Below are 25,480 nucleotides of genomic sequence, written 5' to 3'. Positions count from 1 at the left end.
CCTCCCTGGTATTTATCCCTCTGATATATTTAAAGAGAGCAATCATATCCCCCCTCAGCCTTCTTTTGGTTAAGGTAAACAAACCGAGTTCCTCTAGTCTCCTTTCCCCGCAGGGTGGGGGTGAGCTCCTCTCACAGTCCCATGAAAGTGGCTTTTCTCATCCAAAAGTTCTGCAGCCACTGCTCGTCATCCCAGACTTGCATGACGATGTGATTCCACCACTCAGTGCTTGTTTCCCGAGCCTAAAAGCGGCGTTCCACGGTGCTGAGCATGTCCGTGAATGCCACAAGCAATTTCGTGTCGTACCAGTTATGTGACTCGCTATCATCGTCAGACTCCTCACTGTCACTTTGGATCTTAAGGAATAGCTCGACTGCCAAACATGACATGCTGGAGAGACTCATCAGAATACTCCTCAACAGTTCGGGCTCCATTTCCCGCAGACTGAAACGGAACACAGATCGCGCTGCACAGAAACTGTTGAAAGATGGCATTGAAAGATGGTGCCAAATGTGGATGGAAACACAGGGATTGCTGGGATGCAAAGCGATGCATCACAGGGTTTTGGGACAGGACCCAGAATGCCCCGCCCCCTTCCCACAACCCACAGTGCCAGAATGGGAAGGGGTGCTCTGTGGGATAGCTGTCCATTATGCACAGCTCCCAATGTCGCTGCAAGTGCCGCACATGTGGCCACGACAGTGCGCTGGCAGCTGTCAGTGTGGACAGACTGCAGCGCTTTCCCTACTCAGCTATACGAAGACAGGTTTAACTCTCAGCGCTGTACAGTTGCAAGCGTAGCCATACCCATAGTGCGATTTTGCTAAAAGCCTCCCTTGTCCTACTTTAATTTGGCATCAGAACTTAAGCCTCTCACCATCAGCCACAGTGGGAGGAACACAGCAATCGTTCTAGCTCTTTAAGGTGTTAGGGCCAGAAGTGGAGGTAGTACTCCCTCATTGGTTTGAAAAGCAAACCGTAACCCTTACTGGCCCTGCCCTTGGAATCCTGCCACCAGTCTCCACATTTCCTTCAGCATCATTCACCTGTCCCCTCCCCGAAATCTGTCTCCTAGTGCTTCTTCCAGGATCTCTAATTCCACAATTCTTTAGTTCACTACCACTCTCAGGCCCCTTACCCTCTCATCCACTGACACACCCATTCCATTCTCCCCTCCACTTTCTACTACTTCACTATCCTACCTACTTCACTAATCCTCAGCATAGGTTCATCTCCCACATCTGCTGCCTCTGGCCCCATGTTGCCAAATGACTTTTTAGGAAGTCTCATGACCTACAGACTCCTTCCACTACAAGTTTGTCCTCTCCTCCTTCAGTACTGCCATCTCTGTTCCAGGTCAAGCCGCACTACTTCTCTACTCTGACCGACTCCTATGCCCATAATCCCAAATACCTGTTCACCACATTTGTTGCTCTCCTAGGACACACATGGTCTTCCTGACTGATGAAAGCCAGACTTCTCTTTTGAAAGCCCATCCCATAACCTCCCTTATCACCCTTTCTCATCTGCTGTCACTAATGCTGATTTTGTCGACATTTCTCCTCTAATTCTTCTGCCTACCCCAGTAACCCCAACTTTCCCCTACCTCAAAGCCAGAGGTCATAACTACGTCTCTTATTCCCCTTTTCCTTACTCTCCTCAATCCTTCCCTGCTTTCCCAGTACAAGCATGCTTTTGTCTCCCCCTTCCATAAAAAGATCCCAACGTGGCCTCACCTACCTCTCCAATTACTACCTCATCTCTCTTTTCCCCTTCTTCACCTCTAAATTCAACAAATGCCCACAGAAATGTAGGGCTGGAAGGGACTTTGGGAGGTCATACAGTTCAGCATCCCATGCTGAGACAGCATCAAGTAAACCTAGATCATCCCTGACAGGTGTTTGTCTAACCTCCTCTTAAAAACCTCCAATGATAAGGATTCTACAACCTGCCTTGGAAACCAATTCCAGCTCTTAACTATCCTGATGGTTAGAAAGTTTTTCCTAATATCTAAGCTAAGTCTCCCCTGCTACAGATTAAGCCCATTACTTCTTGTCCTACCTTTGGTGGCCATGGAGAACAATTGATCACAGTATTCTTTATAATAACTCTTAACATATTTGAAGACTTATCTGGCTCCCCTTGAGTCTTCTTTTCCCAACACTAAACATGCTCTTTTTTCCCTTTTAAAAATCTTTCCTCATAAGTCAGGTTTTCTAAACCTTTAATAATTTTTTTCTCTTCTCTGGACTCTCCGATTTGTCCTCATCTTTCTTAAAGTGCTGTGCCCAAAACTGGACATGGAACTCAAGCGGAGGTCTTACCAGCACTCAGCAGAATGGGACAATTACCTCCCATGTCTTAATATGCCACCCCTGTTAATAATAATAATAATATGTCCCAACTGCATCACATTGTTGGCTCATATTCAGTTTGTGATCTACTATTAACCCACAGATTCTTGTCAGCAATATTACCGCCTAACCTGTTTTTCCCTGTTCTGGCTTGTGTTCCTTTCCCATTATTGTTAATATTAATTGCGTGAAGCATCTGGTCAGAGTTAATCTTTGAAGGAGGACTGAAGCAAAATAGGCATTACACACCTTAGCCTTCGGGTGTTGTCCATTATTAGCTCTCCTTCCCCACTAAGTAGAGGGCCTACATTTTCCTTCATTCTTCTCTTGCTCTCCAACTCAGATTCACTTCTCCACTTAACACTGCTCCCACCAAGGTCTCTAACAATCTCTTCTTGCAAGTCTCAAGGCTTCTACTCTATTGTCATTGTCCTTAATCTCTTGGCTGCTTTAAATACCAATGATCAGAGACTTCTTGAAATCCTGTTGTACCCCTCTCCTTCTCCTGCACCGTACTTCCAGCTTCTGTGACCATCTACATCTGGTTCTCTTATGTCTCTAGTTATTTCCTCAGCATTTCTTTCAGTGGACTCTCCTTCCCCTCCACCCCCAACTTCCACTATCTGTGGAGTCTCTTGTGACCTAGCCCTTTGGGCCCCACTTTCTCTCTCTCTCGCCTCCCCCCGTCCCCCACCTCCACCCCCACTTCAGTAGATCTTAATTTTTCACATGGATTACTCATAGATCTCTCCCTTCTCTTCCAGAGAGTCTCCTACATCCAATCTTGCATCACAGTTTGGATCTCTGATGTGGCTCATTGTCAATTCAACAATTATATTAACTAAAACTGAACTCATCATTCCTCTACAAGTCTCCCCACTTGCCAATTCTATTGACAATATCATCATCCTCCAAGTCACTCAGAATCATAGCATAGCAGTTATCTTTAACTCTGCCTTTTCCCTGGGCATCCAGGCTGCAACCCAAGTCTTGCTGCTTCTTCCTCCCTAACATATTCAAGATCTAACCTTTTATCTGGACATATCACTTAAACTGTAATCCAGGCCCTCGTTTCCCCTCTTGAGTCCCACAATTTCCTCTTCTCTGCCATTTCTGATATCCATCTTGCCCCCTTCAATCTATTCAAAGTTGTGCTGTTATCTCCTTGGTTGATTGCTCTGTTGTTGTGGCCCCACCTACCTCTTTGAACCCATTGCAAAAATGTCAAGGTTCTTATACTCATATTTAAGGCCCTTTACAACAGTGCCTCTCTCTGCTTATCCACACACATTGCCACATGTCTCCTCTGCTCTACTAATGAAGTCAGCCACAAATCAGCCATCGGTCAGTTTCTCTTCCAGTTTTCACAAGCATATGCTTCCATGCCATCCCATATCCATGGAACCAAAGCCTCTACCCTGCCCTCATTCAACTCAAGGCCTACTTCTAGCATAATATTTAATGGGAAACTTAACTCAATGGCTAGGTAGATGGCTAGCAGGGATAATTAATAATAAGAGAACGAAAAGACGGACAACTCAAAGCCATCTAATGTAATGCAGATAGCTAATTTATGCAATGTGTTCTTATGGTTAACCTCTTTCTCTCTCTCCCTCCAATTATCTTTGTTGCAGTTTGTCTTAAAATTAGATTGGAATCTCAGTCCTGAAGAGCTCCCTGTACACTGTATAGCACTGATCCTGATTGGAGCCTCCAAGCACTACTGAAATACAAAATAAAACAAACTGAATGAACAGCAAGCCTGCAAATCTACATTAAAGCTGTGTGCTAAAGCATGGATTAGTGACGTTGTGTCAAATATAGATCACACTTCCTTGACCTCAGAGATATGGCTTTGAATCAGTGTTGGTGCTAGGCATAAGCAGACAAAGCAATTGTGTGGGGGCCCCCTATTTGCTTTTTTAATGTGTGTCATATGTATTCCTGCTTAGGGCCCCCAAAAGGCTAGCACTGCTTCTGGTTTGAATAAGTATGTCAATATGAGTATCGCATCCAGAAATATTAACTCCTTTATAACACAGAGCTATAGTAGGGTTCAAATGTCTTCTTGGTCATTTATTTTTATATAAATATATAGTGAAGTATACTAAAACATACATATTTTCTTCTGAGAAAGGAAACTGACAAAAGGAAGATGCGTTAAAACCGAACTATGTTTATCTAAACTAATTTTATGCACAGATATATTTTGCATCTCTCATCTTAAAATTTAAGTGCTTTTCCTATCAATTTCAATTAAGAATGAGCTTCTGACCCAGTTTTATTTTTCCTTTCTTGCCTATGATGAAGTTATGACTTCGCTGACTATAACCCCAATTCTGCAAACTGTTTTGTGCAGATGAACCTCTGGAGCTTTATGCAAACACAGGGATCCACAAGCACAGAGAAGTCTGCAAGATCGGGGGCTACAATGGTCTTAAAAGCCAGTTTGTTTTGGGGAGTCCAATTAGTTGACTTGTTTGTTTTGGGGGAAGGGGAAGAAATATCATTAGATTTTATTTTTTTAAAATATCGATATATGAGACACAACATGGTATATGAGCCACAAAAAACAGTCCAGTGAAATGCTGCCATTTCCCCCCTATTTTGTTAAAAGTGTTGTCTTCAAGAATGCTGAGTTTTGAATTCTTACTTTACTGTTACAGCTGGTATATTTTTCCCTTTTGAAATCTTGCAGGCTTCACTTAGTTTCCTAAAAGGCGTCATTTGAAATTCTATATGAACTATCAAAGATAAGCTAAATACACAGACTCCTCTTATAAAGCTTAGTGGGACCTGATATATGAGCCATACAGTATAAACACTTAGCTGTAGGAAGCCTCCTTTTAGCTGAACACAAAGTTGAGCAAGCACTTTTCCAAGTCAAAGATCTCACCTTCACTATAATAGTTCAATGTTCCAGGAATTCCTGTTTCATCCAAGATTTTACTTGTTTACATTTCACATCATTCCCTCAAAAAAAACCCTATGAACTATTACTAGATATTTAATATAGAGACATTTCAAGATACATTAGAAGTCAAACATTTCCACTCTTACTGTTTTAATTCCATGTCTCTGAAACAGACAGAAACCTAGCACACTAGAAGTTTTAAAAGACTACTATGCTTAGGTGTCAAACATTTCTTGAAGTCTGTGGCAGTTGGCAGCTGCAAACATCCGACTGAAAGCCCCATCTGCTGCTTCACAGCTTCCAGTCGAGGATGTTTACAGTCGCTCACTGTCAACAGCAATACACATTCTTTAGCTGTTTACGTCACATTATTAACCAACAGGAGGATCCAAGCAAGTTGCTTAAGAAGACTGGTACAAACTCTCTCCATGTTGCCATCTTGCTAATGCAAGTGTATAACGCAGCCTGTTTTCACACATTTTTATTAATAAGAATGTATGACTTCTAGTGGAATAGTTTGAAACATAGATATAGTTAATACTCAAATGTTATATAATTGAAATATGTCTGTGTTACTTATGGTGTAGAATTACAATAAAGATTTATGGAAGAAGTGACTTGCATGCTCTGTTGCAACTTATTTGTGCCTCCAAGACACTACTAGAACAGTCATGGTGGTGTTTATTATTGCATTACTATGCAATCTACTAAATTCACTTATCAATAACAAACTTATCAGTAAACATAGTGACAGATCTTTTATTATCCACTGAAACAGAAGATTTAATTTTAAGACTGTTTTAATACAGTGATTGGATTGGCTTTCTTCCTTTCTGCAAAGAGGAATGGGGGAAGTTATGTGATCTTAAAATTAACTTATCCAACCTTTGCTCCAGAATGACTGCAGAAGATAACTGGGCGTGGGGGAGGGCGTTAACATGCTCTGTGAAAGCTTATGTAAAGTTTAAATGAGTAATAAACCTTTACTAATTTTCTGTTTTGGATAACCAGTTGCCACTACATCACACAGAGTTATTAGAATTACAGTATTTACCACAGAACAAAAAACACAATATCTGACATAATGCGTCTCAGTGGTGCAGTTGTTTCTTCATCCTAACTCCTGTTTTCTTATGAAGATAATGAAGGGGAAAATTGAAGATTAAGAATTCAACTATTTTTCCAAATTAATTCAAAACCATAGAGAATCAGTTAAGTGATTAAAGTGGCATAAGTAGAAAATGATTTTCCTTGGAACTTGCCTTAATGAAGTTACCATATAGCAAACTAACTAGTTTATGGGAAGAATATAGCTGCTTGGAATGCAGAAATCTATGGTATTTATAAAAAATGTGAAGAATCCTCATAAATCATTATTTCAAAGACACGGAGGTTATATTTTCTACACTAAGGTTAAGAAAGTTAATCTTCCAGGCAGCAGGTGAAAACAAGCACAATTATGTTGAGGTCTTTCCCTTTATTCACTACCAACTTTGAGCTATTAAAACTTGCTAGGGAACCACATTTTCCTCAATGGGTCAAGTCACTAAGGGAACAAAGCAAACTTTATTAGCGCTGTGGCAATTCTACATTCCAGGAATTCTTAGCACTTGGCAGCCGTACACTCCAGACCAGAGAGATTGATCCTCCCTCAACATAGCAGAATGACTGAGACTAACTTTGTGAAATTCTCACTAAGATGCCCACTTCAGCGAGTTACAGATAGAATTACTTAATAAATCCCTTTGTAGAGTCTATACAGCAAAACAAAGGTTAAGAAAATATTTCCTTGATTATCGACTCTTAAAACCCTTGTAAAACGTAATCCAAGCAGAAAACAAGTGAACACACCGTACAACACAATGCACACTGAGTGCAGAACTAGATATAATTCAGTGATAGCAGAGGGCAAAGATTTCAGTTTAATTATACCTTGTCACAAACTGAAGATTAATAAATTGACAGATGAAAGGCTAATCTAATATCTACAATTCATTAATAGAAAAAGTGTGGGGGAAGAGAAGAGAGACTAACAAGATCTTTTGTTTGAATTTATTAGATGAAGGACACTGTCACAACAATACACTATATCATTTTCCTCATGTATGGTTCCCTTTCAGCTATTGCAAGATAAACAGATTAGTTCTATATGAAAGTCAAAGCAAGGTCACATCTAAAATGCTAGACAGTTTTACCAGTAAGGTAAGGGCCATTTATACAAGACAATTTAAGATTAGGTGTTTCCACTATATGATGATTTTCCAATTTGTATTGTGCACAATTTGTATACTGTAAAGTAATTCATTTAGCAGGATAATGTAACAATTAAAACGTTAAATAAAATGTGTTAAAGACAGAAGTATCAGGTAATTAAAGCTTTTTATGTATTAGTGGTGTAGATGCAGAGATTTTGAACGACTAGGACTTGAGAAATTAAAGAGTGTTCCAACAGGCTAATACACTTTTGGGATGGTTTTCATAAACTTGTGCCTTTATGTTAAGTATCAGGGGGTAGCCATGTTAGTCTGTATCTACAAAAAACAACAAGGAGTCTGGTGGCACCTTAAAGACTAACAGATTTATTTGGGCATAAGCTTTCGTGAGCCTCTATGCATCCGAAGAAGTGAGGTTTTTACTCACGAAAGCTTATGCCCAAATAAATCTGTTAGTCTTTAAGGTGCCACCAGACTCCTTGTTGTTTTTGCCTTTATGTTCACATCTTAGCATGATAACTTTCCATGTTATCAGTGGTAGTGTAACTAAGCAAATTTTGGTCATAAGCCCATTGAGTTTTTCACAGAATGTCAAATAAAAATTATATGAATTATCTGGTGAAGGCACTATAGAAGGGCAAGAGAGAGAATCGGTATTTAAAAAGGGCGACAAAACTGTCACTCAAATTAAACTCATGCTACAATTGAAAGTTAGCTGGGCAACTAAAATGGCTCCACTTTTCCACCACCTGAAACATCGATAGAATGACACAGGCAAATGCGTAAAGGTAAATTCTAGTCCTTCAGTTAAATTAATCTAATGTCAAAATGCTAACAAAATAAATAATACAAACCAAAACATGGGAAATTTACAAGACCCATGATAAAAAAAAGTCACTCCTTTGCATGTTGCGACCCAGTCCCCAACTGTACATTGTCTACTTATTACAACTTATCTGGGCAGAGACTGGGTTCTCATATTTAACATTAATCCAAAATTCTTCATCTTTCCATTTCTATCACAGAGTACAGGCAGGGATAAGTGAGAAATTACAACTTAATTTGGCGTTCACTTTTTCTATAATATATTGGACTAAGAGCTGCACTATTTGTTGATATCTCAGGAGTTGGGAATAAAAGCTGTTTGTGCCTGTTCTGCAAAGCCTTTGACTCAATATTTTAGAGCTGTGAGTTGATATGCAGATTCCAATTCATTGAGCAAACATGAGTGCAGTTGCAGACAGACAGGTGAAATTCAGCACAGTATTTTCCATAAAAAGAAGAACAGGAGTACTTGTGGCACCTTAGAGACTAACAAATTTATTAGAGCATAAGCTTTCGTGGACTACAGCCCACTTCTTCGGATGCATATAGAATGGAACATATAATGAGGAGATATATATACACACATACAGAGAGCATAAACCTCCGGTTTGAATAAGGACTGGGAATGGCTGAGCCATTACAAACGTTGACTCTATCTCCCCTTGTAAGTACTCTCACACTTCTTATCACACTGTCTGTACTCGGCTAGCTTGATTATCACTTCAAAAGTTTTTTTTCTCTTAATTAATTGGCCTCTCAGAGTTGGTAAGACAACTCCCACCTGTTTATGCTCTCTGTATGTGTGTATATATATCTCCTCATTATATGTTCCATTCTATATGCATCCGAAGAAGTGGGCTGTAGTCCACGAAAGCTTATGCTCTAATAAATTTGTTAGTCTCTAAGGTGCCACAAGTACTCCTGTTCTTCTTTTTGCGGATACAGACTAACACGGCTGTTACTCTGAAACTTGTCAGTATTTTCCATCTCACTTTGGTAAAGTGACAGTTCGGACATCTTAATAGGAAAGATTTATCAGTTTGAACAACACTTAGTGCTTTATGTCAGATGCCTCCCCATACTGTCTGATGTAAGTTTCATTTTTAAATGTGGTTTATTTAGGAGGATGAATAATATATTGAGTTATATACAAGTATTAAAAACAGTCTCCATGTGGAAATATTTGGGGGGGGGGAACCCAGGAACTTACTTGTTGGGCCCAATTCTTCCTATTTCAACTTCCATTATAATTTATGAAAGCTGCACACTCAACCAGGGACCACCACACTGCCTGGCCATTAAGAGAAGATTCCTGGAAATTCAAGACATGAACTGTATTATACATTTACAAAAATTAGTTGAATGGATTATTGTAATTAAAGAAGCTCAGTTAGCATTTCATATCATTTGGCTCCCATCATTAACACTGTTTTCTAGAAGTAAATTAAAAACAGTTTCTATTCAAATAGTTGGATTGGAGAGCAAGTGTCACTTTACTGTTCTACATTTTAGAAAACTACACTAGGAATATGACTTATTGGCAGATAATGGCTGTCCGAAACTGCCTCCCCTGGCCTCCTTCAGCAGGTGTTGAAAAAAGTTAACTGCTTGTGTAGAAACAGTTTTTGGGACCATTTCAGAAAGCTTACAAGACCCTATGGGGCACAGGACTAAAGTAAGTGATAATACCACACAGACCTAGTGCCAATACCTGCTAAGAAAACCTATCAATTCATATTTTTAGGAAATTTATACATAAAGTTTCCTAGACACTCAAGAGGTTTCCAGGTAACTCACTCTGCATCTATGATCTGTGACAGAAGTATCAACAATGAAGTGGATGCAATTTTCATGTGGTAATGTGAAATAGCAAGTTGCTGTGGCTAGTAGTTTGGAGTGGGGAAAAGGTTATTCCTGAAGTTGCACACTCAACAGCTGGATCCTATCTTCAGTACTTCTGGTGGAACTGTTACAAAGAGAAAGAACACAATTACTGAAATGCCAGTACTGAGTACCTTGCATAGCTTTTTTTGTAAATCAACTAAAGATAGATACGGGTTTCCCAGATTTGCCAACTGCCCCAGTAACTTGTAGTCTTTTGCTTTGAAATCTGTCTACACTGTAAGCTAGAGGTGTGACACCCCATCTGTGTACACATACTCACATTAGCTCTCATCGAGCCAGCGGGAGTATAAACAGCAGTGTCGCTGTGGTAGCACCGTTGGCAGCAGTGGTGGCTAAGCTGTGCCAAGTACATACCTACCAGTTTTAGGCTCAGCCGTACCTTGACATCAGCCAACAGCAGTACAACTGCTACATTGCTCTTTACACTTGCACTAGTTCAATGAGCGCTACTGTGAATATGCGTACACAAGCAGGGGAAATCACACCCCCTTTGTTTGCAGCATAGACAGAGCCTAAAACTGAACAGAGAAGCAGTGAGAAAAAAAAAAAAAAAAGTACAGGCACTGCAGGATTATATACGTTAAGTTTATTTCTTTTTCCACATTAAACTAATTTCATTAATGTAAATTATTTACATCAGAAGCACTAACCATGATACTGAAGTTATGGAAAATATCTTTGAGAATTGAGCTCATTTTATTTTAAGCTTTCCTTTCTACTTTTCTTACATCCCTCCTTCTGTGTCTTCAGCCCACAGCATCCCACATTTGGGCTTCAGACAGTTGAGAAGCATAGCCAGGGATGGAAAAAACCCCACTGGCCCACAGCAAATAGAAAGCTTTCCCAATGTTATTTTCTGCAGAAATTAAGCTTTGATTTTTGAAGAATTAAGTTTCTAGCCCTTATGATTGAAAATAAAGCCTTCCAAATGCAAACCTGGGATAAATTAATGAAATGCTTTGTTACTAAGCTTGCAGACACGTAGTTCCAGAGCTTCTCCTGCTGCTCAGAGCTTTCCCTGGCTGCAGTGAGTGAAAACTGACCGCTATAGTTTCAGAGTTGTTTTTTCCAGATTCCTAAGAGCAGCATTTAAAGTGACAAGAACCAAGTCCATTTCATTCTACTGCTGTTCGAGACAGCCTGGAGCAGCAACAAGAGGAGGCAGATCCAAAAACCAGACACTTGAGGAAGGCAAGAGTAGCAAAGATACATGCCTCTATTGCAGCAAATATGAGTACAGTGGGGCAGGAAACAGTTTTCACAATTTCAAAACGTCTTCATCAGATGAAGAGCTGAAATTTCAAATTTTCACACATGGAAAAGAACTGGTTCGGGTCAAGTGAAACATTATGAATTTCAAAACATGTTTTGATTTTAAACTTTTTTGTTTCAAAATTTAAGTTACTCGACAGTGTAAAAACATTAAAAAAAAAGAAAAGTAATTCCTAACCAAAAAAAAAAAAAAAAAAAAAAATTTACATTTCAAGTATAAAAAAAAATGTAAGTTTTTTTTTTGTCAAAACCAAATCTTCCCATGAAAAGGTTTTGCTTCAATGAACTGGCATTTTTCTATAGTGAAAAAGTTTCATCCAAAAATTCCTGACCAGCTCTAACCAGGAACCTGGGGAAGGGGTAGAGTAGCAGAGAAGCCCCAACAACTGTTGAAACCGCTGAGAGGCTCTGAGATGGGAGCACGGAAACTGGGGGTGGGGTCAGCTGGAATATTGCTTATTTCTTCTAAAAGCCAGAGAAGAGGCAGAGAGAGCTACTTGGAGTTTCAGACACCTACTAGCAAGAGTTTCATACAAAAGATGGAGCCACCCAAGGGGAGTTCAAGATCTCTGGTCAGAAGAATCTCAACTCCCTCCTATATAGGTATTTGTCCCTAGGGAGTGACCAGTAAGTTTTTTCTCTGGTTATTAGGGTCAGGTAAAAATTTCCAGGTCCTACAGGAGCCTAGATAGACATATGAGGGAGGAAATTAGAACAGAAAAGTATGGGAGCAAGGGAAGGAGGAGGAGAGAGTTTTTAGGAAAAGGTGACAGCAGAGAAAACAAAGTATAGGGACAAAGAATAAAAAAGGTGATAGAAAGAAAGAAGAAAAGGGAGAAATAAGACCACTCAGGATTATCCACTGTGAACCATACAACAAAAGCAAGAGAAATGCAGGAAGTATGACTGTTAAATAGCACTGAAATATATTTTACAAATTTCACCAATATTCAGTGAATACTTTATACAACAAACACTTTTTGTAAAACACAGGCAGCTCTAGGTGAGCAAATGCTATACAGAAAATACATTAGATCAGGGGTTCCCAAACTTGGTTCACAGCTTGTTCAGGGTAAGCCCCTGACGGCCGCGAGACACTTTGTTTACCGGTCTGCACCGCTTCCCACAGCTCCCATTGGCCGTGAACAGCGAATCGCGGCCACTGGGAATTGCAAGCGGCTGTACCTGTGGACGCTCAGGTAAACAAAGTCTCTCGCGGCCCGGCAGGGGCTTGCCCTGAACAAGCCGTGAACCCCTGCATTAGATGAATATAGATGAAATTCACTGAATATATTCAATAAATATTTTTTCTGCTATTTGATCAGCCCTATCAGTAAGTTAAAATTAAATAGTAAATTTGATTGGCAATGTCTACAGTTCATTACAGAACACACGAACAGTACAAAATTGTTTTATTCTTTTAAATTTCAGGGATGGGGGTGGGGTGCAGATATTTTTCACTCTGGCAGGTAAGTGTCAAGTGACTATTTCAAGCCCTAGGTATGGTTAAATATTGACATACCTAGTGTAGAAGAAAACCGAGGCCTAAGACTCCTTTACGCCACTCTGCCAGAGAAAAAGATCTAGTGGCTAGAGCACTAATTTATGATTGGAGAGATACTGGTGCAAGTCATCATTCCACCAGACTTTGTGTGACGGAGGGCAAGTCATTTGGGGAATTAAGCGAAGCACAGAAGCCTATCTTCAGACTGGGGATGGTACATCCCTACCTCACAGGGTTGTTGGGAGGCTAAATATATTTAAGATTGTGAAGTGTTCAGATACTCCAGTAATGGGGGCCATAAGATAAGAGCCTTTAATGAGGCAAAAGGTAGCTCCTAGGTGTACTCCATGAACTCTCTAGATGGCGTAAAGCTGCCACAATGATGTCAGCCCCCGCTTAGTAGCATTCCAGGGTAGGGAGTGGGCAACTACAGAGTGACCCATGCTTAAACTAGTTTTGGCTTCCCACTGCCTGGAGACAGCTCTAAATTTACATCAGGCAGGCCCCTGGCTGCCCCATGAAGACAGAGAGAATACAAAGTGGTGTAAAGCACCTTTTCCTCTCCCTTGCCACTCTTCCTGTGCAGAAACAGAGAACAGGAATGCGTAGACACCTAGGAACAATTAGCTCAAATCATGGCAGGGTCTACATAGTCTCAAATAACTAGGTGTTGATAAGCTGACTTCCACTCTTTTACTGTACAGAGGTTTTTTAGTCAAGATCTTAACAAGCAGAGATCTGTGGAGATTTCACAGATCCCATAGCACTTTTGTAAGAGCAGGATTTTGAACTAATGCCTTTAGTCAAAGTTCTCTCACTAAAAAAGTAGTGCAATGTATTAGCTGGTTGCTAACTTCACATCCATGGTATTTATGTACCAGTCTGTGCCACACATAATAGAAAATAGCTGAATTGCTTTGTCAGTGCAGTGCCCAAGATTTCCTGAGTGTTCTGCACAAACTATAATCATTAACACCACATATTAAAATGGTTTTATAAGAGGCTTGTTCATAGGGAAGTGTATAGCTAAAATAAGGAAACATTCTTGTCCTTAAAGAAGCACAAAGCATAGTAAATGAACTCTAATTATCAAATATATAGAGTGGTGTATTCACTGCAGGCCAAACCTGCTTGAATTCTAGCCTGCAGTTGATTTACGAAGGATTCCCTGTTCCTGGGTATCAATATTGCATTGAGGCGAGCAGGGTGAAGAGGAGAACACCTATAAGCCAGTTAACAACTGTATGTTCCCATGGTTGGTAATTAAATACCGTGACCCTGGGGATAAAGTGTTGACATTTATTGCCAGGGTCATGGACCTGAAATCCTGTTAATGTTATACTTTTAAGTTCCTATTACCTCCAGTGCAATTACTGATTAAAGAGTTACTTCTTACATTTTCTTCTACCTCTAGAAAAGCTGTAACTGAGTCAAAGTTATCTGTTTAAAAAAAAAAATGCACCAGTTAAAAAATCCCTATTAGATCAAGTAACTTAGGTAAAGGGGGTTAGCTATTTAAATGGGCCACTTAAATAAGCCATAGTTGGGCACTAGCTAGTATGCATCTCTCACATTTCCCCCAGTTCCGACACATCGGAGTTTTAAACCAGGAAGGGGTGAGTGAAAAGATCAAGTGAGCCTCCATTTTTTTTTATGTCATGTTCTTAGCCAGTCACTGGAGGTCAGAATTATCTTGTTTATTTCTTCTCTTATTACTCCAACCCTTTCCCCCCTAGTTATAACATGCTATTTTAGATCTATTATAGTAACATGATAAAGAATTATGAAGGATGACATAAGAACAGTGTTTTGTTGTTGAATAGCAGAACAATGGCTCAATGATTAGAGCTGGGAAAGGCAGGGTCAAGAGACCCATGTTCTTTTCCTGACTTTGCCAATGAGTTAATATTATAACAATACAAAAGGGGCCCTTTGAGCTCTAAATGCCATACAAATGCATAAGAAGTGTGGAGATTTCCAAAGCCAACTAAGGGATTTGGCCTCACTTTGAAATTGTGTGTTGGAGTGTACCAGTTGGCTTTGAAAACCTTGACCCTGTTCCCTTCCCCAAAGTGCTTACGATCTATATATGGCCCTCATCACAATAGTATCTGAGTACCTGATGTTATTAATGGATTTGTCCTCCAAACACCGCAATGGTGTAGTAAAGTATCGTCTCCATTTTACAGACATGAAATGGAGGTACAGGGTAGGTTAAGTCAGTGGTTCGCCACCGGGGTACACAGAGGTCTTCCATGGTGTACATCAACTCAAATATTTCATACAGGCAAAATGATAAAGTAAGTAATTTTCCAGTAATAGTGTGCAGTGACACTTTTATAGTTTTATGTCTGATTTTGTAAGCAAGTAGTTTTTAAATGAGGTGAAACTTGGGGTACACAAGCCAAATCAGACTCCTGAAAGGGGTACAGTAGTCTGGAAAGGTTGAGAACCACTGTGTTAAGTGAGACTTCTCCTAGGACACAGAAAGAATCTGTGCCTGAATCAAGAATTGAACCCAAGTTTCTTAAGTCCAAGTCAATAATGCTCACTTGATAAGAGTGCTTCCAGAGCCTTGGTTGAAAGGGTGTTCTAAATGCAAAAAAATTAGTACCACTTAAAAAGCCAATGAAACCCTTTTCTAATGTAACTGTTAATATATACTGGTAAGTAATTTATAGAGGATTTTCCTCATTAAGCGCTTGTCTGCACAGCCCTGCAGTCAGGATTATCAGGGTGTGAATTCTAGAGAGAGGTGTTTGTTAGTTTCGCCTAATTTCCAAAAGGTAGCTCATAAAATCACCCCATAATATTATCTCCCAACAATAGTAATCAGAGGCTTTGATAGTAAATGATTTAAAAAGATTTGTTAGACACATAATCAACATAGGTCTGATTGGTGTTTTGGTTAAAAAACAAACAAAAAACAAACACAGAACAGGGCACTAAGACATATTCACTTCTATTTTGAGGAAATTCCTGTCCGTCAGTCAAGATTTTATCACTTGCATATCTTGCAAATCTCCTGCCGCCTGCATGGAAAGAATACTATCCTCAGGCATAGGAAAATGTGGTACATATTGCCATTTTCCATCTTGTACTAGAAACTTTTTAACCCAGGCAGAGCATGAAGTGTTAGGAATTATTTTTAAACCGTTTATTCAACAGGAGGCCCTCCTGAGAAATATGACTTTACTCCAATTACACAACCTTACATACTTCAGTGAAATTAATATTAGTTTTGGCCTGATACTACAGTCCTTATTCTGCCAAAGCTCACATCAGGCTCACAGTGAGGACTGCAGGATCATCCTCCTTAGCTGCATTTGTATAATCCAGGAGTACTACAAAATGAAAGTATATCAGCTATGGAATACACAGAGAATTTTAGCTCATCTTTCCATAGACACCAACACGATTAAACTAAGTTACTTGGGGATTTTCTCAATTTATTTCATCAACTTCACCAATATATAGACACAGTATAGTTAAATTGTAGTGTTTGACCTAGATCACTAGCGATGTGGTAAATTAATTACCTATCAGAATTTTCTGATCTGTAAGGTTTTTTTTTTTTTAAATACATCTCATGTGTTTGATCCTCTTTTCCAAGGAGAGTCCCCGCACAAAGCGAAGTAGGCAGGAGTCTGACTGCATCCATGCAGTAGCAAGATCAAGACTTAAGAATGAGCTTGAAAAAAAAAAAAAAAAAACCAATTTCTGATTTTGCACGCATTCTATTCAGGATTGAGTGTTCTAGGTTTTGCTTTTTTCAGCATCAAGAAAATAATTAAATGTATGACTATTTAAAAAGAAAACTAACGAATCAATTAATTTTCAATGGTAGCGTCCAAGAGATGAAGGGCTATTGATATTAGGACCTACAGGTATTAGATTTCATTGTCTGCATTTAAATGCTTTCCTTACTTTCCATAAAGAAAGGTTACTTGTAAAACTGATACACAAGAAAACAAAATTTAATTCTAATCTACAAACAAAAATCCCAGAAACGCTAAGATATACAGCAGAAGATATTACCTCGGTTACATCTATGTTCTAAAGGCCAGATTTGTAACAGAAATTAATCGTTAATTAGATCCCTTACTAGCAGCCTCTCAATAATATTGCTATTTTGAGTATCTATACAATTTTTGGTTAAAAAGAGTCCTGTGACTAAGAGCCATAATGCAGTAGTAAGTGTTTTCTCCCATATACAACTATTAGCATTTAGATCTAATTTTTTTTCCAAAAACAATCTTTTATATTCAGAATGTTAGTATTAAGACAACTAGATTTTACTTTAAAAAAGATACTAAGGTAAAGGTTCATAGAGAAAATATTGAAGCACCATATTTTGATTTGTGCTAGACAAATATAACCTTCAAACCTTTCAAGGTTACCTTTCCCTATTTGAAAATGCTTCAGGAAAGAGAAAAAAATGCAGTTTAAGGAGACAAGAAATTCCATTACTCTCTAACTAGAGGCCACACCCCACACAACAATTAATGACATGAAAGAATTTTGAATCAAAACTCTACAACAAGTACCCAGCCTGAGGCAAAGTAAAACTTTCTCATTTTCAGAGAAGAAAAGAAACTCTTACTCAATAAGTAGCAATTATGCTGTAGAATTTATATGCTGAGCACGACTGAATGCAAGAACACCAGAGCAGTCAACCATAGCTTTAACGCTTTGAGTATGATTAACAGAATGAACTTTAAAAGGTCAATTAAATGTCAACACATTTTAAAGAGATATTCTTCTTAAGTTTAGTCAATGTGTAATGGCACCCTCTAAATCAGTAATGTCATCTTTACATTTAAATTGTACACAACCTAAATTTATGTATGCACATACAGGATAGATAACTTATTTTCTATAAATTAATTAGTATTTATATTGTTGGCTTTAATATGTCTAAGCTGTCTTTTATTAGTTGGGTTTAATCAAGTATACTGAGACACCCTTTTTTCATTTCATTCTAACCCACAAGGGAAAAACAGTTTGTTTCACAGGATGAAAGCCTAGTACATTACAACATTAGAATGAAGAGGTTTTCTGATAAACACAACTGAGTACATTACAGGGCTGTAACACTTGAATATAACTTTGTCAAAAGAGACTGTGACCACAATTATAAATAATAATAATAATAATAATAATAATGATTTTAAAAGATAACATATGTATTTTATTTTGCCTCTTCACTGTCACTTATCTTCATAGGTAAGTTTTTAGTGGCTAGAGATTCTGGGAACATCTTGAAGTAGGATTTTCAGTGGATACCAGTTCAACACTTTCTGAAAATCAGGCCTCTAATGGCAGCTCAAATTGGATACCCAAAATCACTGGTAATTTTTGAAATTGTAGGTCTTTATATATTTATATAAGCATAATGGGACACAAACCCTGATTAATCTCAGGAAACTACTGTCACAAAAAACAAACAATCATATCAATACCAGTTTTCATCAGCAAGACCTTCAAAATAAAGTTAAAATATATTAAAGATTTTTGAGAGTGAGGGGAGGACAGAGGGAGACAATGCAGATTCACTTTTTCTGTAATTAAAAAGGGATACAGTTTCTGTAATGGTACTTGATAGAACTACATAGTGATGCATTACACATTCCTCCACAGGCATGTTTTAACTCCAAATATGAATAATGGATTTGAAGAAAGGATGTTGCTGCACACATTAATCTGACAAAAAAAAAACATTCCAGAGGGCTTGAGAACAGTCAAGATTACTTTACATGGTCAACAATCACATGATAGAAGTAAATATATACAAGTAGAATTACTCTGAAAATGTAAGAAAAGACTTTCCAGAGTTAGAGATCTGATGTTGTTTATTTTGAGATTTTTTTTTTGCACACTGATGTTGACTGCGCATGCCCACTCAATTTTTTTTTTTTTTTAAATCTAACTTTTAATTGTTCTAAATGAGGCATGGTTAGAATATTTTTCTTCTGGATAGTTATCCACACAAACTAACATCTAAGGGTACATCTACACTACAGCGGGGAGTCGATTTAAGATACGCTATTCACGTAGCTGAATTTGCGTAGCTGAATTCGACGTATTGCAGCCGACTTACCCCGTTGTGAGGACGGCCGCAAAATCGACTTCTGCCGCTTTTTGTCGGCGGCGCTTACTACCACCTCCGCTGGTGGAGTTAGAGCGCCGATTTGGGGATCGATTGTCGCGTCCCGACGGGACGCGATAAATCGATCCCCGAGAGGTCGATTTCTACCCGCCGATTCAGGCGGGTAGTATAGACCAGACCTAAGACTATGTTACTATGGTATGCCAGAGGATCAAAGCCACAGATGATTTAAAGTTTGGTCATATTTTAGTAAAGCTATGTTTAATGCACATAATTAAAGTTACAAAACACAAGTATGCAGATGTCAGATATCCTTAAGACTGAAATTATGCAATCATTTTAAGCACCTCTTCAAATTGTTTTCAAGCCTTCCTTAAGCTCAGGTTCAGCTAATTATAACGATATAGTAATGTCGATGTGTCAGGCATCAAAGGACATTGGAATTCAAAATATAGTTGCTACCTGTAATTTCTTTCTACCTGCTGCCGGTTTTGTTCCTGCCAGAAAACTGAAAATTCCTGTATGCAGTGCAGAGTAAACCAGGGCTGGGGGCAAAAAGCAGGCGAGGGTGGGTTAAAGTACCAGTCGCTGCAGATCTCACTCCAGCTCGTCCTGTTCAGTAGCACTTGCGAGTAGTTTGTTACAGCGTGGGGCAGGCTGGAACCAAAACACAACAGGTGAGACCCAGCAGACAGGTTGCTCCTACCTCTGGGATTCGCCCCCGCTGCTCTGCCCGGCGGGGCTGCAGAGAAGCGGCCCGGCAGGGAAGCAGCCCGGGCCACCGGCAGTCCAGACCCGAGAGGGGGATCCGAGGAGCCCAGCCGCCCCCGAGCTCAGCCGCATTTCAGACAAGTTGCGAACACCCTGTAGAAAAGTTCCCAAGCGCCGCCGCGTTCCCGGGTGCAGCTTCGCGAGCGGCGGCTCCGCTGCCCCCTCCCCGAGAGAGGCTGGTCACCCAAGCGGAGCTCTCACGGTCAGAGCCGCCCGCCTCAGGTGGGAGAGCACCAGCCAAGGGCGGGGGAAGAGGCCGCCGCCGCCCCCAGGAAACGCCTCTCAGGGCGAGTCCCAGCGCGGGCTGGCGGGACTGGTGCCTGCTCCCGGCCAGGGCAGGTCCGGGGCGCGCCTGCCCGCCCTCCCAGAGCAGCGGCACGTCCGGGACAGGTCTAGAGGAGCGAGCAGCGCCCCCTCTCCCTACCTGGGCCAGCTCCCAGCGGGCTGCAGCCCAAGCCCCCGGCAAAGTTCCCGGCTCCGGCAAAGTTCCCGCAGGCAGGGGGGCTGCTCGGCTTTGGGGCGCACTGCGGCGAGTCCCCCCCTCCTGGGGGAAGGAGAGGAGTGGGAGCCACTTACCGGAGACACCAGGGGCGCCCAGCCCTGGGAAAACAGCCCCCCTCCCCCGGGAGCCGGGCGGCAGCTGGGCCAGAGTGGGCTGGGCATTGTCCTCCCTCCCCGGAGCGTCCTTCGGGCGGGGGAGTGCAGCTGCCGTCGGCTCAGACTCCTCCTTCCCTCGCCATGTTCTTTGTGTGTGTCGCTTTTCTTTGGCCATTTCCCCTGACAGCGGCGGCCCCAGCAGCTCCAGCTCCCCCACAGTAGCAGCGAGAGGTGGGGGTGAGGCGCCGGAGACACAACAGCTGCCCGAGCTGCAGGTGACCGGGTATGACTCCACTCCGCTCCCCCTCCCAATAAACCAAAGGGGATTCCGTCCCCTCCATCCCGGCTCCTCCAATTAGCTCAGGGGGAAGGGGGGAAGCCAGGCCAATGAAATGCCAGCAAGCCCGGAGAATTCCATAAGGATGAGCCAATAGAAGGGAGAGAAGAGGCTGCAGCTCCGCCCCCACACAGCTCCATTCTGAAATAAAACAGCTGTGGCCAGATGCGCAGAACAGCTGGGAGGAAGTCGATTAAGATATTCGCAGTAAGCTGTCGATTTGCAAACCTTTCTGCGTAGAGGGGTAATGGGGGCGGGGTTGTAAAGCAACTTTTCTGGAATGTAATAGCCAATTAGGTAAGGAGTGTCAGAGGGGTAGCCCTGTTAGTCTGGATCTGTAAAAAGCAACAGAAAGTCCTGTGGCACCTTTAAGACTAACAGATGTATTGGAACATAAGCTTTTGTGCATCTGAGGTTGCTTTTTAGGTAAGGAGTTGTACTAAAATGCATTTTGTATACATTCTTTATTAAGAGATTCTGATTTGATTGTATGTTGTTCACTTACAAAAACAAGTAATAGAAATTTGCAGAAAATGAAGAAACATTTTATAATTAAAAAGCCCTGAAGTCTTTAGCATTGTGTTTTGTTAAAATTCAAAATCAAGTTTTCCAATTCTGTTTAAAAATCTACTATTTTTGTTTTTTTGAAATAGTTCATCTCAATTTTTATTTTCATCTAACAAGTTTGCAGAAGTTACTGATAAATAATGGAAACTATGATTGAGCCTTCACAAAGAAAGTTATACAGCCAAATTGCAGAAAATAATTGGCAACCTTATTGCAGGATATGCTGTGGTAGTAGTCCCTTCTAAATGCTCATTTTACCATAAATTTGGAGACTAGCTCTGTGAGTCCTCCATGCACTAGATTGTATAGGCTGTAGCCCTTGGTGAGGGTTCCCATAAATACTCATGTTTCAAATAAGTAACACAAAAAAACCTAGAATTAGCAAAAATAGAAGATGCAAGTAGCCAAGGTAGAACTCCAACTACAATAAGGATCAAACTAAGTTCCTAACTTTATCCTCTAAGGGCAGTGGCAGCATCCTACAGGAATACAAAGTTAGATAAGGATATTACTGGGATCCCTCTACACCATTTTCCTGGCTTCTGGCCACTGCCTTGTATCTTCCTGCTATGGCCACTACTGTGCTAACAACCTGAGTTTTTGCCTGACTTTTAGCTTTCCAGACCAAGCTCTTAAGCTCCTTACTGCCTTGTCTTCCCCCTGGTGCTCCTGTTTCCACTCAGCCTCTGGCTCTTTCCTGAATCAGGTCCCCACTGGTCTCAGGATGTTACTTCCTTCTTTGGTACTCTACGGACCATAGATGTCTGTACTAGCTGGACGTTGAACAGGTAACAGTAGCCTCCACTGACTAGCGCTAAACCCTCCAAGTCAGCCAGAGTCAGGGGGAGGTACCTAGTAACAAGCCACTAGATTCATTACATGCTTTTCATTCTACTTTATAGCTTTTCTTTTTATATTTCTTAGAAAATACATGAAATTTACTATATATATATATATATATATATATACACATACACACACACCTCTACTCTGATATAACACTGTCCTTGGGAGCCAAAAAATCTTACCGCGTTATAGGTGAAACCACGTTATATTGAACTTCCTTTGATCTGCTGGAGTGCGCAGCCTCCCCGCCCCCCCCCCCCCCCCCGGAGCACTGCTTTACCGCGTTGTATCGAAATTTGTGTTATATCGGGTCACGTTATATCTGGGTAGAGGTGTACTTAGTAATTATGGGTTTGTGACACAAATGGTTTTGGATTAACCTGATAATAAACAAATCTTGGTCCCAAGCCTGCAGAGAGTTACACGTTGTGAGCAGTCCTATGGAAGCCATTCATTGGACTGCACAATAATCTATATAATAAGATTCCTGGAACATCACTCCATGTATTATGCTGAAGCCTAAAATGTCTGTTGATTCACTGTGAAGTGATAGAAGTAGCTACAAACATGGTTGAGAGTTCTCTTTGTTCAGAATATCACAAGGTTCAATCATTTTTTAAACTCTCATTAATTTTTAAGCTTTCAAACAGTTTGACTTTACACCACCCAGATGTAAGTTGTACAGCTATAGTAAGGCATGCCAAGAGTCCTAGACTATTGTGATAACTGTTGGCAGTAACTCAACCAATCACCACCCTTACTCTACAGGTAATTTACAGGCAATAACTTCATTAGTTGTATGAGGAAGACTGCACAAATGGATTTTGTGGCCCAACTGCCTGTTGCACAGGCTTTCAGCTACTAGTTTCCACATAAAGACTTACTATATTTTCCGTTATTTATAAGTAATTACTGCAGACTTGTTAGATGAAAATACAAATTTAAATTAATGATTTCAGAATAAATCAAAATATACTGTTTTAAAACCAAGCTGGCAAAGCATTTGATTCTGAAACTTAACACAAACAATTAAACACTGTAGGGTTTTGTGTGTGTGTGATCAGTGGGGTTGTTAAACCTATAATTTGTTACTTTGGGGATTTGTATTACGATCCTATGAGTTATCCCAGTCTTCAACACAATCACTTGGAGAGTAGCCAATAGGACTATAAGTATGTTCAATCTGGTGGTGAGTTACAAAAAGTGATACAGAACTTTAGAAAGACTTTGATAAAATGAAGAGATTAGTCCTAAATTCAAAAGTAAAGGAAAGCATGGCAGAGATGCTACTTAAGCCAACAATGATAGATCTCAAAAGGCACATATACCTCACAAGAAGAAAGGAACCAAGAAGGCAATAAGTAAACCAGTATGGCTAAATGGCAGGGGTTGAAAGGTTACATAAGCCAAAGAGAGAGACTTAAGTTTAGAAATCTAACCCTAGTGAGGTCAAGAAAAAGGAGCAAAAACCAGGCAACATGTAAGAGAGAAATAAGGAGGGCTCAGATGGATTTCAAAGAGCAAATAGCTAAAGGTATAAGAAGAGACAGCAAAAATTTTTTAAGTATATTAGAAACCGAAGTCTGCAGAAGAGTCGCTGGGTCTTCTGGATCACCACAGAATTTAAAAGGAGCAATTAAGAAAGATAAGAACATTTCTGAGAAGCTAAATGATTTCTTTGCCTCAATCTTGGGTCTGATCCAGAATGTCAGTTCCTGTATTCTTATGTTCTTATATCATCACGAAATGCATCCTAGCTGGCCACATTTCCTACACTCCCTGTAGCGAAGACATGTCCCTTCAGCCTTTCTGCCAGCATCCTGCTATGTTTGTTTTCACCATATTGAACACCTCCCCAGGAGTTATGCCAGCTTTTGCACCTCTCATCTCTACTGCTCCATGTGTTACCAGCTCTGAACTTATTTGTGTGCTTAATTTAAAGTCAGTGGTAGCTTAATATAACAGTGGTTCTCAAACTTTTGTACTGGTTACCCCTTTCACACAGCAAGCCTCTGAGTGTGATCTCCACTTATACATTAAAAACACTTTTTAAAATATATTTAACACTATTATAAATGCTGGAGGTGAAGCAGTGTTTGGGGTGGAGGCTGACAGCTCGTGAATCCCCATGTAATAAGCTTGTGACCTCCTGAGGGATCATGACCCCCAGTTTGAGAATCCCTGATGTACCCCTTTTGCCAGATGCCAAGAGCAGCAACAAGGGCTGGGTTCAGTCCATCTAGGGGTCCTTTTCTAAAGTAAATCAAATAATGTCTTGAACCTCCCTTACCCCGAGTTGTAATCCTTCCAGGCCAGGGAAACTAAAAATTAATTTCCCTGGTCACTTTTGAAAGTGGTTCATCCCCACCTACAGGTCCTAAGGAGTGTTTGGGAATATGGAATCACAAATACTGTTTATTTGGGGGAAGAGGGATACATGAAACAAAAGAAACACCCTGTCGTGTCCCTGTCCCCCACACAAATGAACAAAAACCGGTCAGGAGTATGGTCATCCCACAGTTCAAATTTGAATTGTTGAGGTCCAGTCACAAAACAATCTCCACCTACCTCGTGGGTCCAGTTAGACCTCGTGGTTAAGGCTAGGGTTTTGTCCCGGATATTTTTAGTAGAAGTCAGGGACAGGTCACAGGCAAAAACAGAAAAAATTATGGAAGCCGTGACCTGTCCCTGACTTCTACTAAAAATACCTGGGACAAAATGGGGATCTGCGGATCCTCACATCACCTGAAGTGGGGCAGCTGCACAGGGGCTAGGAGCCACCTGCAGCAGCTGGGGTCTGCAGATACCCCTGCTGCCTGCAGCTCCAGGGGTCCCCCGCTGCCCATGGGGGCAGGAAGCTGTTGGGTGCCCCTGGCTCCCATGTCAGCCAGGAACTGCAGGGTACCCCCACCACCCTCAGCTTAGGGACCCACGACAGCTGGGAGCTCGGGGATTCCTCCACAGCTGTGAAGCTCAGGATCCACCCGTCACCCCCTGCAGCGGCCAGAAGCTTCAGGGAACTCTGCCACAAGTGGCAGGGGAGCTCCAAGGGCCACCAGAGGTGGTGGGGTACCCGCAACTCCTGGCCCCCATGGGCTGTGGGGGACCTGCAGCTCCCCACCATTGAAGTCACGGAGGTCACTGGAAGTCATGGAATCCATAACTTCCAGTGACCTCCATGACTAAATTGTAGCCTTACTCATTATCCAAAAATCTTACTCACAGTTCTAGTTAGACTCACTGGTAGTCAGGGGCATCAGGATTGG

At 40.9% G+C, this 25,480-nt stretch overlaps 2 long non-coding RNA genes across 7 annotated transcripts in view; both read right to left on the bottom strand.

The window, feature by feature from the left end:
• LOC117875185 overlaps positions 1–20,582 on the bottom strand; it is an 86,540-nt gene extending 65,958 nt beyond the window's left edge. For 3 of the 6 annotated variants that reach the window (XR_004645201.1, XR_004645199.1, XR_004645204.1), the window contains exons 1-4: positions 20,444–20,582; positions 19,559–19,753; positions 10,104–10,272; positions 9,517–9,618 (exon numbers count right to left, since the gene is read on the bottom strand). This is a non-coding gene — a long non-coding RNA (uncharacterized LOC117875185). The other 3 variants (XR_004645203.1, XR_004645202.1, XR_004645200.1) reach the window with 3 other exon arrangements.
• Positions 18,909–19,552, bottom strand: LOC117875186. The gene is made up of 2 exons (XR_004645205.1): positions 19,276–19,552; positions 18,909–18,987 (listed from the first exon to the last, which is right to left on the bottom strand). It is a non-coding gene; the product is annotated as an uncharacterized LOC117875186 (long non-coding RNA).
• Positions 20,583–25,480: the final 4,898 nt, after the last annotated feature.

This window comes from Trachemys scripta, chromosome 3 (genome assembly GCF_013100865.1).
Source record: "Trachemys scripta elegans isolate TJP31775 chromosome 3, CAS_Tse_1.0, whole genome shotgun sequence".
Classification (NCBI taxonomy): domain Eukaryota; kingdom Metazoa; phylum Chordata; order Testudines; family Emydidae; genus Trachemys; species Trachemys scripta.
Note: the sequence above shows the minus strand (reverse complement) of the source record. Positions and strands in the feature narration are given on the sequence as shown.